Source organism: Cololabis saira, chromosome 20 (assembly GCF_033807715.1).
Source record: "Cololabis saira isolate AMF1-May2022 chromosome 20, fColSai1.1, whole genome shotgun sequence".
Classification (NCBI taxonomy): domain Eukaryota; kingdom Metazoa; phylum Chordata; class Actinopteri; order Beloniformes; family Belonidae; genus Cololabis; species Cololabis saira.
Genome location: NC_084606.1, coordinates 36,949,710 through 36,964,144, shown reverse-complemented (window position 1 = coordinate 36,964,144; position 14,435 = coordinate 36,949,710). Strand labels below are relative to the sequence as shown.

General features: G+C 44.4%; 5 non-coding genes across 5 annotated transcripts; 1 reads left to right on the top strand and 4 right to left on the bottom strand.

Moving 5' to 3' along the window:
- Nucleotides 1–3,542: 3,542 nt before the first annotated feature.
- Nucleotides 3,543–3,614, top strand: trnag-ucc (transfer RNA glycine (anticodon UCC)). The gene has a single exon. It is a non-coding gene; the product is annotated as a tRNA-Gly (tRNA).
- Nucleotides 3,615–8,383: 4,769 nt separating this feature from the next.
- Nucleotides 8,384–8,455, bottom strand: trnaq-cug (transfer RNA glutamine (anticodon CUG)). Its single transcript has one exon. It is a non-coding gene; the product is annotated as a tRNA-Gln (tRNA).
- A 720-nt stretch (nt 8,456–9,175) lies between these two features.
- On the bottom strand, nt 9,176–9,247 carry trnaw-cca (transfer RNA tryptophan (anticodon CCA)). The gene has a single exon. It is a non-coding gene; the product is annotated as a tRNA-Trp (tRNA).
- A 3,369-nt stretch (nt 9,248–12,616) lies between these two features.
- On the bottom strand, nt 12,617–12,688 carry trnae-uuc (transfer RNA glutamic acid (anticodon UUC)). The gene has a single exon. It is a non-coding gene; the product is annotated as a tRNA-Glu (tRNA).
- A 1,400-nt stretch (nt 12,689–14,088) lies between these two features.
- Nucleotides 14,089–14,160, bottom strand: trnaw-cca (transfer RNA tryptophan (anticodon CCA)). The gene has a single exon. It is a non-coding gene; the product is annotated as a tRNA-Trp (tRNA).
- Between the last annotated feature and the right edge of the window lie 275 nt (nt 14,161–14,435).

Sequence of the window (14,435 nt, the reverse complement as noted above, 5' to 3'; positions counted from 1 at the left end):
GGGCCCGAATTGCAGCACATTTTGCAGCAACAGCCTGTTCAAGGCAAAGGAGAGATACACTAGAGGATCATTCTTTTTGGTTTGGAACGCTTCATCTGACATTATTACTAGAAAACTTAAAACGTATACGAATTTTTGTCATAAATCCAGCCTCAAGCTCCTTTAAAGATGGTGGCGCCCTAACCATGCCACGTGCAATTAGACCGGATGGCAAACGCGGCGTCTTAAAACGTGAGCAACTGGCGGAAAATGTCGACTACATAATGACGAACACAATAATGCTGATAACGATGATGATGTATGCAGTAAACTCAGTTCTGAACCGCTCTAAGTTATACTGATCACCAGGGCTCACGACCTCCCGCCTCCTCAGATCCGGATCGGGCAGCTGCGGGCTCTGTCGACTGCGGGTCGCGTTGCTGCTGGGGGTTTCCCAGTCAGAGTCTCTCGGTTCACGTTCCTTCCCCTGAAACGAAACGGACAGCGGTGGGCGCCGTCTTGTGCCGGGCCGTGCTTCCGGATCAACGGAGCCTCTCAGCTCTTCTAGGCGCGGCGGGGGGGCGGTCATTCGTTGCCGACGCGCGGGCATCCGGGCCCGGGAAGGCAGCTCACAGCTGGGCGAGACGCCGGCCGTCTGTCCAGGAAAACGTCCCGATTCCTGAGCTTGAAGCGGGGAAGGGGGGCTTCAGTCGGAGCGTTAAGTCGCAGCGATTTCCCGATCTGATGGCCGGGAGCGCGTGGGCGTCGTGGACTCGGATCTGCAAAACTTAAAGTGGAGAAAGTTTAGTGGGAGGCCGGAGGGAGCCTCCGGGGACCGTGGCTCTGTGCACCGCGGCTTCAACTTTGTGACCTTTTGCCAAATTTCAGGCTTCAAACATAAAGATATAAAACTGCATTTTTTTTTTGTGAAGAATGAACAACAAGTGGGACCCAAAGTTCAAGGGGGTCAAATACTTACAAGACACTGTAAATCAAAAATTGACTCAGCAAAGCATGGTCACTTTGTTCCCATTCCTGGAGGTGGAGAAGGCATCGCTTTAGGAACAGCAAACCCTGCAAGAAGAAAACATGACTCGCATACACAACTAAGAAAAGGAACAGCCACAAAATTATTTTGATGCTCATTTTGATTTTGCTGTAGCAATCATTTTCCTGATTACATCAGGTGGTGCCCCGTTTTGATTTAGTCATTTTGATAATTCAATTTGATAAATAATCTACTTTATTAATTATTAATAACTCTCTTGATAACTGAAGCAGCATCTCATCTGTAGGACAACAACCCAGAAGGCAAAGAAGAAGGGCAGTCCGTCAGGAGGATGTCCAGTGGTTCTGCTCCTGGACAGCAGGTGGCAGAGAGGTGCTGGACCACCATCTGCTATCATTCTGATTCAATACAAATCAATGAATAAGAAATACAGCACACAGTCATTGTGAAAATCATTCAAGTGCAAGTTATTTTATTGCAATCCCTGTTGACATTGTCACCTGGTTCTTCATGACTTTACAGCCTTGTTCACAGTCCAGATCATATCATCTTTCTCTCCCACAGACTATACATGACTCACGGCCAAGCAGCCCTGGACCCTGAAGTAAACAGGCTCAGTGAGTGCGTTTGCCTCAGACTCGCAAAAGAGTTTGAGCAAGCTGCACGCAACAGGCCAAAGGACACCAAGGGGAGAACCGTGCCCATCCCTCAGTCCATTGTGAGCGTGTACAGCCACATCAGACGGCTGCTGGAGGACAGCAGGGTTGTCCTGGACCAGACCACCTTGGTTCTGGTCCCTGCAGTGGCGGCTGGTGATAAAAACTTTTGGGAGGGGGGCACTGGCGAGTGGGGATTACAACACAACTTTAAACTCTACTTTATTTTTCAAACTTTGTTTATTAAGATTTTCACTTGCCTGCTGCTGGATTTTTAAGTCTGGTTTGTCCGGTCCAGGCTCCTTAATTTGCTTCTTTTCCTCCGGCGAACGCCTCGTGAAATTATTATTTTTTAACGAAACAACCCAGTTTACTTTTTCTGCTGCTATTGTCTGCTGTTTTGTCGTTGTGACTCCGTTTGTATGCGAGTCAGCGGTCACTGTCAGGGGCGTGTGACTTTGATTGACAGCTCATGAATCAATCAGATTGAATGAAGAATGACAGAAAACACGCTGATTGGCAACGGGTGCAGAGAGCTGCGCCCGGAGGAGAGTCTTTGAGTAACCAATTAGAGACCAGCATGAAGTCACATGGAAGAAAAGTTTAAGAACATGCAATACACACTCATTTGGCCGGCGCCCCTCGCCATTGAAACCTATGTATTTCAGTCTGCACAAAAAACAACTCTGAATAAACCCAGTATGGGATGGGAAGGCTTGAAAAATTAAAAGTCAGCCACATTTTATGAGTGCACAGATGTGATAATTACTTTTTATTATGTAATTTATGTGTACTGTGTTTATTTTTTCCCCCCTGTAATTTTAATGGGGCGGCGCCCTAGCGCCCGCTATTGACAAGCCGCCACTGGGTCCCTATTAACAACACCACTGTCTCTCTAGGGTGAGTGTTATTTGGTTTACCTTTCCTACACAGTCAAGACAGTATATAAAGATTTAACCTCAAGAAAAACCTCCACCTGCGTGTGTGTCAGAAAATATATTAGGGGTGGCTCACATTCAATTCAATTCAATTCAATTTTATTTGTATAGCGTCTAATACAACAAAGTTGTCTCTAGGCGCTTTCCAGAGACCAGAACATGACCCCCGAGCAATTATTACATAAACAATGGCAGGTAAAAACTCCCATAGTGGGAAAAAAGCCTTTAGCCAAACAGTGGCAAGAAAAACTCCCCTTTAGGAGGAAAGAAAACCTTGAGCAGGACCAGGGTCATAAGGGGGGACCCTCCTGCCGAAGGCAGACTTTGGATACTCTAGGAAATACGAGTAAACCTGCACTCTGAGAATGGATAGCTCTGCCAGGAACATAAGGCACTATCAGGTCTTGCAAATAATTCGGAACTAAGCCGTTTTGGGCTTTATACGTGAGTTATGTACATGAACAAACTGGAACCTGACAGATAAATATGATTTAAACCAACGTAGAGCTGTCCCTTTAATCCCAACAACATGCTCTAACCTGTGCAGTAAAATGCCATGATCTACAGTGTCAAAAGCAGCACTGAGGTCCAGTAGAACCAATATGGATACTAATCCCTTATCTGAGGTCCAGTAGAACCAGTATGGACACTTATTCCTTATCTGAGGCCGTAAGAAGGTCATTTGTGACTGGAACAAATAGTCAAATAACTGGCTTGAAACTTCCTTTTCCAGAATTTTAGATACAAATGGAAGGTTGGAAATTTTAAGTAAAGGTTTAATTACTGCAACTTTGAAAACCTGTGTTACATATCCTAAGTTTAGGGATAGGTTGATCTGGTCCAGTATTTTCACACCAATAAGAGAAAACACGAATTACCAGAATTACTCGCATAATCATTTTACATTCATTCGCAAAAGCCAACACTCTTCTTAGAGGCAAACAGAGCTGGGCCTTCAGTGCGATGGTGGTATAGTGGAGAGCATAGCTGCCTTCCAAGCAGTTGACCCGGGTTCGATTCCCGGCCATCGCAGTGCACCTTTTCTGACAAATCTGAATTTTCACAGTTTATCGCATTTATTTATCTAGAATTCCCAACTCTTAGAACTTCCTGTCTTAACAGGCTCTCTGACATGTAAAGTATGACCACAATATGGAACGTAAAACAAAATGTGATCATCCATGAATTGCCCTTTCTACGGATATCTAGAAATTCAACCTGTTTTCTCAAGACCAACTTTTTCAATAAACAGTAGACTGCAAGAACACAGAGACACAGACAGTTTGTGTTTATAACTACTTATTTTGAAGTAATTTATCCACTGCAATAAAGTGATTTGTTCTGTGAAATAAAAAAATCCTAAATTCCATCCATCCATCCATCGTCCGCCGCTTATCCGTTCCCGGGTCACGGGGGCAGCAGCCTCAGCAGAGATGCCCAGACTTCCCTCACCCCAGACACTTCCTCCAGCTCCTCCGAGGGGAGTCCGAGGCGTTCCCAGGGGTGTCCTCTTGGTGGGACATGCCTGGAACACCTCCCTAGGGAGGCGTCCAGGAGGCATCCGATACAGATGCCCAAGCCACCTCAGCTGACTCCTCTCAATGTGAAGGAGCAGCGGCTCGACTCCGAGCTCCTCCCAGGTGACCGAACTCCTCACCCTATCTCTAAGGGAGCGTCCAGCCACCCTGCGGAGGAAACTCATCTTGGCCGCTTGTATCCGCGATCTTGTCCTTTCGGTCACTACCCAAAGTTTATGACCATAGGTGAGGGTAGGTGCGTAGATTGACCGGTAAATCGAGAGCTTCGCCTTTTGACTCAGCTCCCTCTTCACCACGACGGTCCAGTACATCGACCGCATAACTGCGGACGCTGCACCGATCCATCTGTCAATCTCCCGCTCCATCGTTCCCTCACTCGTGAACAAGACCCTGAGATACTTGAACTCCTCCACCTGAGGCAGGACTTCTCCACCCATCCGGAGAAGGCACGCCACCCTTTCCCGGTGGAGAACCATGGCCTCGGTCTTGGAGGTGCTGATTCTCATCCCTGCTGCGTCGCACTCGGCCGCAAACCGCCCCAGCACATGCTGAAGGTCCCGGTCCGATGAAGCCAACAGGACAACGTCATCCGCAAAAAGCAGAGACGAAATCCTGTGGTTCCCAAACCGGATCCCCTCCGGCCCCTGGCTGCGCCTAGAAATCCTGTCCATAAAAATTATGAACAGGACCGGTGACAAAGGGCAGCCCTGCCGGAGTCCAACATGCACCGGGATCAAGTCTGACTTACTGCTGGCAATGTGAACCAAACTCCTGCTCCGATCATACAGAGACCAGACAGCCCTTAATAGAGGGCCCCGGACCCCATACTCACTGAGCACCCCCCACAGAATGGGAGTTGAAGATGTCCCTGACAGGGGGCTCGGCCAGACGTTCCCAACAGACCCTCACAATCCGTTTGGGTCTGCCCGGTCTGTCCAACCTCCTCCTCCGCCAGCGCATCCAACTCACCACCAGGTGGTGATCAGTTGACAGCTCAGCCCCTCTCTTCACCCGAGTGTCCAAGACATGCGGCCGAAGGTCAGATGAAACGACAACAAAGTCGATAATTGACCTCCGGCCTAGGGTGTCCTGGTGCCACGTGCACTGATGGACACCCTTATGCTTGAACATGGTGTTCGTTATGGACAAACTGTGGCTAGCACAGAAGTCCAACAACAAAACACCGCTCGGTAAATCCTAAATTCTTATGTATTATCCTGCCCTGCCTCGATGGCAGACTTGATGACTTCAGCACCCTGGGTGGGGTTGGCGAAAGGGCCTTTCTCTGTGGAGTTTGTATGTTCTCCCCGTGTTCCCTTGGGCTCCTTCCACGTGCTACGTCCGGCCAGAGAAGCCCCACCCTCTCTGGTGAAAAGAAGCGGCCTGCTCACTCCTCAGGATAAGAAGGAGACCTGGGGTCCGTTTCACAAAGCAGGTTCAACAAACTCTGAGTCTAATCCTGAACTCTTAGTTGATCTACTCTGAGATCGGAAACTCTGGGTTTTCGGTTCCAGAACAGCGGATTTGAGGCAATTTACTCAAGTCTAAGTAGTTTCACCTGGAGTTAAGCTTGTGCGTGAGGGAAATCAAAAGCCATCATCAGTAGAGCGCTGATACAAGGATTCACCATGGCAACCGGCGACACAAAAGAGCGACGTACATTTTCTTTTTTTTCTTTTTAACTTTATTTATCATTTCAATTTACAAAATCCCTTTGAGGAAACATTAGTTTGCATCTGAAGATCCACATACTTCACGCCACTGGAGTTAGAAGTGTTAATACGTGCGTATGGTGAGTATGAGAGCATATTTTGGAAAAAAAAAAAAGAAATTTTATTGTCATTTAGATCAGGGCCGTCAATTGGGTACGGCAGCTGCCACACCTCGGCTTCAGGGGAAAATGTAAATGTTTTTTTTTTAAATACATTTATGGAATTACTCTGTGTCTATTTGTATTGATTTGTTCTATTAATTAATACATATAAAATAACTACAAATGCATATCAGAACAACATGATGGATTTCAGTAGGTATTATCTTTCCCAACACGTACCCCCCTCATATCTTGAAATGTGATGTCCCAGTGTCCCTGACGACAGTGGTCGCGACGCTATCAATCTCGTTTTAATGCTGCGTTCCATTTACCTCAGATATCGGAACTGGGAACTGGGAATGGCAGCCATCTTTGAATGGTAACTCGGGGGTGGTGAAGCTTCTCCCACTTTCCCAGTAGGAAATCCCACTTCGAGGGGCGTTCCAGTTGAAAAATCCGACTAGGAACTGGGAAATTCCCACTTCCGAGGACAAATGGAACGCAGCGCTCTGCAGTTTTACTAACTTACAAAAATGAAAAAGAAGCAGACAACCACGCAATTTAAAAAAGAAAGAAGACAAGTGATGGGTCCAGAAGATATTAACGAGGCTGTTAGCCACTGATGGATTAATTATGCAAGTTCATCTCAAAGTAAGATATAAATTCTCTTATACATCTGTTTAAGGGAAATATTTGACTTTTTTTTACTCTCGCTCTCCTTTTTGCATTTGGACTTTAACTGTTTGAAGTTAAAATCTGATGTCCCTGTGATATTGTTGCACTGACATAGTGAATAAGTGAACGAGTTAAATTGCGTTTGTTAGATAAGCCTTTTCTGCTCTCTAACTCTGCCGCTTGCTGTCCGTGGTGCAGAAAACGGATGCGTATTGCGTAAAGACCCATTGGCTGAATTGACGCCACTGAGGGAGGAGACAGAGAGAAACTCCAGGTTCGCTGAAATAAACCTGGTCCTGACCAGGTTAGGTTCAGAGCGTCTGTTACTACGGTAACTGACCGAGAGCTTAAGTTACCTCTCTTTGTAAAACAGGCTAGAGTTACCTCTCTTTCTCTGGTTTGAGTTACCTCCCTTTGTGAAACGGAAAACTCAGAGTTTCCCTCATTTCAGGGTTAACAGACTCAGAGTTTTCACTAAACCTGCTTTGTGAAACGGACCCCTGAGCTCAGTGTAGGGCCTCCCGGGGGTTGGTAGAGGGAGCAATGCCCAGGGGCCTCATCTATAAAGCTTGCTTGCGCACAAAAAGGGCCTGAAAGATGCGCAAGCCACCTTCTACGCAAAGGCTGGGATGTAAAAAGAAAAAACTAATCAAAAAATCTGCATATCCCTACGGCAACCCCGACCCTCCCGTAGGAACTTACTTCAGACATGGGGAACTGGCGACGCAGGCTATGAGGTGGTGAAATGAAGCGAGATTCATGTCATACTCTTAATAATGTCATCACATATCACAACATATATCAGACTTATAATAAAATAGTGCTGATCGTGTCCCTCTGTGTGTGAAGCTCAGCGTCAGTCAGGACTCTGGTGCAGCCGCGGTAGACACGCCGGGAACCTCCTCTTCACCCACCGCTTTAGGACAGAACAAATGAGGGGCTCCGTAGAGTGTTTAGTGGCTCTACGGAGCCCCTAAAGGGACACAGATTTTTTTTCATATATATAATGAGTTTTACGCATGCGTGAAACCTTCACGTGCGGGTGTAAGCCTAAGCCGTTCTTGCATTGCTTTCGCACAGGATGTCTTGTGATTTGCAATTACAGGCTGAGCCTACCGTTAGTTTTTAAACTGTAAAAAGTGGGGGGGACAAAAACATGATTTTGAAAAGACGGGGGGACATGTCCCCCCTGTTGCGCCGGGGCACTCACAGCGTTTAGCGCAGCAACGGCGTGCTGCCACTCACTCACTTTATTTTATACTATTTATATACTTTTTATACTTTTACTGTGACCACCAAATAATGTCGTTTACCTGTCCTCCACCTCATCCACAACATCTTGATCTCAGATCTCAGTGAAATTCAGTGGCACGGTGGCTGGACACGTCTCATTCATTCTGACGCCAAACAGGCTGCAGGATGCTGCTGCGCATGCCCAGCAGGCTCATTCATATGCAAATACTACTTTGCATTACCCTTTTAAGGTAAAAAGTGGGCGTGTAGAGGGCGGGATTTGAGGCGGATTCAGCTGTGCAACCTTCCAGCTGGACTGTGATTTATAAAGCAAACATTGCGTGCAAGTGGTTTTATAGATCCAGATTTTTTTTTGCGCCCACCATTTTCGGCTTTTGGGTGTACGTGCACTCAATCCTCTTTTTAACATTGCTTTTTCTTCATGTGGCACACTTTAAAGGCTTTTATACCTATAATTTTCAGTAAGTGAGAAGGTTGCATAAAGCATGACCATTAACACCTTAAACATCAAATCAGCTTGCAGGTTCCACTGAGATTTGAACTCAGATTTCTGGATTCAGAGTCCAGAGTGCTAACCATTACACCATGGAACCAGACAACATGAACAGTTTTGTTAGTTGTTCTTCTGTAAAGTCTTTACTGAACTCAACACGACATGAACTGTGAACAAAAACGCAGAATCCAGCAGATGTGTGCCCATCCATGGATAGTTATTCAGACTTCCAGGTGCTGCACTGTAGCAGTGTGAATAACGCTGCTATTGTGTTTTTTAACTCTTAAATTACAGGAGACCCAGCAGGGATGGACAAATAGCTTGAATGATGGAAGAACAGAAATGTGGCTGCACCAGAATTGATGTGTGCATGAAGGACCACAACTTTTCACATTCAAGTCACTTCTTGAACATCGGACCATGAGCGCAGAAAGTGGCATACGGCCACAACAACCTGCAAGTTGAATGTGTGTGTGAATCTGCAGAACAAGACAATTTAGAAACTTTATAAAACTGGATGATTTTACTTTATCACTTTGACACATATTTTTTTCCTCGTATTTTAAAATGGTTTTATCAAAGCACTTTGAATCGTAGACGAAATGTGGTATACAAATAAACTTGCCCTGTTTCTCCTCATAAACAAATGAAATTCGTTTTTTTTAAAGATCATCTTTTGTTCCTTCTTTCTTCAAGGCAGATGATCATGCAGACTTGAATAATTGCAGGTACATATCAAAGTTTTCTGTTGCAGTTTACAGTAAGTTAGTCTGGTCGGTGAACTTGTGAGGATGGATAAAACAAATCTGAAAGTTGATTATGACCCTGATGTGGGTTGAACACATAACCTTCTGATCTGGAGTCAGACGCGCTACCATTGCGCCACAGAGCTGTTTCTGACCGTTTATTATCTGAAGTTGGTCAACTGCTTGTCAAGCAGCCATGCTGACCACTATACCACCAACGCTGCAGGGAAGTTCCTGAAACAGCTGCAGGAGACGTCACAGTTTACCAGCATTACGACCAGATGAGCAGTCTCGATGTCAGGGAAAGTAACTATTCGATGATAGTTTCTTCAATATCACTAGCTACTTACCTCCATTTGTCCCTCAGCTTATACAACAACTTCTTGATTACCGTCTTCATGTTTGCAGGTATATTCAGTTAGACATGTGGAAACAGCATCCTCTTAAAAAGAGACCATAGACTTGGAGAGGATTGATAATGACAATTGACAATGTTATTTGAATGTACAGAGCTCTCTCTTTGTACCCACTCCTGACTGGATTACAGCTTTCTCAAGAAGCCCTGGCAGTGACGGTCACCCAACGGCTGTTCCCTTATGAGAAACAACAATCATCTCAATATGAATGAGGGCTGTTAAAATATTACAAAGTTCAGTTTGCTTTCTACTGCTTAGGAAATGTTACATGAAACACTTACACTTTACTAAAGGTTTGCGTGTGTAAAAATGTGTGCAAACTTGACATCACTCGCAAACCAATGTGCAAGCTGATCTACTAACAGCGCGCAAAGAGGACTGCGCCTCTCAAATGAGCAAAATAGCACACGCTGTTCATTTAGTACTTTTGCCCTGATGAATAATCAATATGGGGCATACCCGCCAGAAAGCGCTAAATACTGGGAGGGGAAAATGCAAATAGGTTAATTTACCACACGCAATGAGATTTACCAAGCCTGAAAGTAATTGTGGGGATTGTGATTGCGTCTGTATTTAATACGTTGGAAAGGAAGGTGCTAATCTGCCCAGCATTACGCACCGATGGCTGCTGTTATTGAGGCAAGGAGGCGACATCCAAAATCAAAGAATACACAGAGAGAGAGTCTTTCGGACTCGTGTAAATTTGTTTGGAATGAATGAAAACCAGATAGTTGAAACATATCGACTAGCTAGCGATTCCATTTTGGAGCTGTTGAATGAGTTAAGGGCTGATTTGAGGACTGGGGTGGGGATGGCTCAACTTGTGGTGAGGATTCTCCACATGCAAAAGGAGAAATATTTTATTTGAATGTTAAATCGAGTATTATTCAGCAAAAGGTTGCCACAGGAGGCACATTCATTTTTTTATTTGTGATAATAAATAAATCACGTGTTTTCATGGAAAAAAAAGTGTTTCTTATTGTGCGCCTATACTTGTTCTGCAGTTGGCTCTAGCGTGTCATACCCCGGTATCCCAGTTATCTGCTCCTCGCAGAAGGTGAGCTGCACCTGCTGCTCAATGCTGGTTAGAGGCATCTCTTCCGCAGGCCCTCCCCCTGTCTTGTTTGCCGAAGTTTTATTAAAGGCCACTTTTTCTTTAGTTCTTCGCCTTATATCTTGCCACCTTCTTTTAACCTCATCTGCCGTTCTTTTTGTCTTACCAACTGCATTTATTCTATCGCAGGTTTTCTCCCATATTGCATTTCTTTTGGTAATGTTTACATTTCTTTGCTGTAGTTCATGAATGTGTTTATTTGCCTCTTCCACTAATATCTCTAACTCCAACTCGTCAAATTTCATTTTGCGCTTGCGACTATCCTGCTTTCCATCCAGACTCTCCATGGCGCAAACCGTAAGACACGCAACACCTCATTTAAATACTGCGGTTTGCACCTGTTATCAATTGCGCAAGCATTCTTAGTTGATCACCCGCAAACCACGCAACAACAGCACGTGCAAACTTTTTCAGTGCACACGCAATTTAGTACTCTTTATTTAGGATCTTAGTCAATCAGGCCCTTACTACACTGAGAAACATTGTCAGTTTTGACAAACACTAACAGAGGAGAAGACTTTATCCAACCACGTGGAAAACCTGACATTTTCCACAATGTATGTGGTTTTAAACATTACAGCCTTACTTTTGTCTTCATGAGTTTAAAGGCTCTGCTGGGATTTGAACCCAGGATCTCCTGTTTACAAGAAAGGCGCTTTGACTTGCTATAAAGTTGGATATTTCAAAGTGCAGGTGAATGGAGTTTGACTGGCTTTGGTCAGTTGAGGAACTGCAACAAAAGTTAGTTCTACATGAGACCCAATGCGAGAAAGAGATGGTCGGCCTTCCTGTCCTGAGCACCAAGTAGAGGACTGAAGTGGTTTTCCAAGTTCAAATGATGTTACTGCAAAGTCATACATGTATCCAGCACAATGTAACTTTCAGCTTTTGTTGAGTTTGGCGGCTCCTTTGGACAAAAGTGGTAGTGCTTTACCAGTAGTGTGGAAGGGTTCCTACCATCCACCTCCAAGTTACATAGTGCCAGTGAAGGCGATACAGACCCCTCAGACCATGACAGAGGTGTCAAGTTGGAAGTTGGAAGTTGATGTACCATCACAATGACTCTGGCAATATTATATTAAGGTGGAAAAGTTACATTGTGCTGCTTTAAAAAGTCTCTGCTACACTTCTTGACAGCAAGATGGATACTGCAGTTCTGGCTGCTCTGAAAGACTCATTATGCGGGAAATATTTTACCTGTTCCTTTTCTTCGAATCTTTGAACATTGGGTTTGAAGTTATCAAATTCAAAGCATACGTCCCTGGGGTGTCGAGGTGACGCAGGATTTGGTGCAGTCCGATGTTGACTGTATCATCCACCGACCTGTTTGCACGGTAGGCAAACTGCAGGGGGTCGAGCAGGGAGCCTGTGATGTCCTTCAGGTGGCTCAACACCAGCCGCTCAAAGGATTTCATGACCGCAATTTCTGTGCCAGCTCTGATCTGGAACTGTTCTTTCAAATCTTTGTTAGTATAGTGGACAGTATCTCTGCCAGAAGGCCGGGATCCGATTCCCTGATGGGGTATCAGCTGTTACTATTATTGTACAATGTTATCTGCATGGCTGATTCAAGTGAACAATGGTCATTAAGAATAAAAACTCCTCCAGACACCATGAGCAGTTGCTGTTTTCCTGCTAAAAAGGTTTCTCAATGCTGCAGCTGGGCCAGAGCAAAGTCTGATTGAGGTAGGATGAAATGCACGTAATTGATACACACAGAAGCTGTCACTGATGAAGGTATTCTAAGATGAAACTGCTGTGAATCTTCCAATGGATTATCCGTTCTGTTCAACCATTCAATTGGTCAGTCCTGATCCAGAGTTCCAGCTTGGCAGATTCAGACCAGGGACCTTTTTCATGTGATAAAAATCTTATCTTACACATTTGGCTTATATATATTGTCATAATCAAGAAGAGGTTAGGTAGCCACAATCTGACAGATGCACAAAAATAAACACAATTGAAGGAGAAATATAAACACTAATTTCCCTGACCAGGAATTGAACCCGGGCCCTGGTGGTGAAAGCACCAAATCCTAGCCACTAGACCATCAGGGACACATGTGACATCCTCTTGAAGGGGTTTCTGCATCGTGCATTATATCAGTCCAGTGTTCTGTTGTGTTCTCCCAGTCTGAACCTGAAAAATATGAGAAAGTCAAAGAACCAGTTATGAATAAGAGTAACAAACCTAAAACAGGAGCATCTCTATCCCCGCTACGATCTCTGTGGAGAGAAACTAAAGCACAGAACAGCTTCAGTCAGTGTGTTTTTGTTGACTTGAAAGTATTACACACTTAATGCCCTGGTGTCAATACAACGCAAAACAGTTCACTGTTAAAATACATGACATCTTAAAAGATGGATAGATATTTTGGCAGTAAAGTGCCATGATACCACTTACTTTGCTCCACAGGTACTGGCATGGGATTCAATGTCCTTGATTGGGAAGTATTTGATGCATATTGTGCTTTTTATCCTACATTTCTAAACTTACTTATAGTGGTTTCCTAACAGTTATTAGAGCGAGTGAACTTATTGTTGAGGTCACCTTTCTTCATATTTTGGACTTCACTGCATCGCCAGTGAGTGTCGCCAACAGACAAAAATTTAGAAATGTGCAAATGCCAGAATTGATTTGTGCCTGTAGGACCAGAACTTTTCACATTCAAGTCCCTTTCTGAACATCAGACCGTGAGCATAGAAAGTGGTGTAAGGACATTTTTTGTGCGCTGCACTCTTTATAAACAAGTCCTCTGATCAATGAGTTTTAAATCAGAATTTTGTCTGAGTTTAAGATTTTTTCCCCATTCAGACATTAAACATTGTTGGCAGGATATGAACCTGCACGGTGAATCCCCAATGGATTTTGAGTCGATCACCTTAACCACTGAGCTACAACAACGACTCCAAAATGTGTGAATCTGCAGAATCAACAAATGAACAAATAAACAAATGAAATTCCTTTTATTTAAAGGAGCTTGAGGCTCCTTTTAAGAAATTAGACTCTCTAGCGCCACCCTTCACCACGACGGCCGTCGGGGGTACTGCAGCCAACAGTGAAGCCGGCACGGGAGAACGGGGAAAACGTGCATGCAGCGTCATGTGACGTCACATCCGCAGGACAGCGCGGGAAATTCGGGACCGAATTGCAGCACATTTTGCAGCACACAGCCTGTTCAAGGCAACGGAGAGATACACTAGAGGAAACATTCTTTTTGGTTTGGAACGCTTCATCTGACATTACTAGAAAACTTAAAACGTATACAAATTTTTTTCATAAATCCTGCCTCAATCCTGACTCAAGCTCCTTTAAAGATAGTTCGTCCTTTCTTCAAGGCAGGTGATGGTGCACACTTGAATAATTCCAGTTACATATCAAAGTTTTCTGTTGCAGCTAAAGTTAGTCTGGTTGGTGAACTCGTGAGGATGGATAAAACAAAACTGAAAGTTCATTATGACCCTGATGTGAGTTGAACACATAACCTTCTGATCTGGAGTCAGACGCGCTACCATTGCGCCACAGAGCCTCTTCTGACCTTTATTTTTTTCTGGAGTTGTTTAATTAACACCAATCTAATCATAGAGGGCAAACTGTATAGAAACAGGATTTGGAAGTAGATCAAACCTCCCAAACCAAATAGCTCCATTTTTGTTTTCATGAATCTTCATCCATGTCCCTGAGACAGTCCATTTAGGGCTCCGGTGGTTTCCTAGGATCCACCTTAATGGACAAATACATCTAATAATTTTTATTTATAGAGCGCTTTTAAAAGATCTCAAAGACGCTTCACAGACAAAAAGA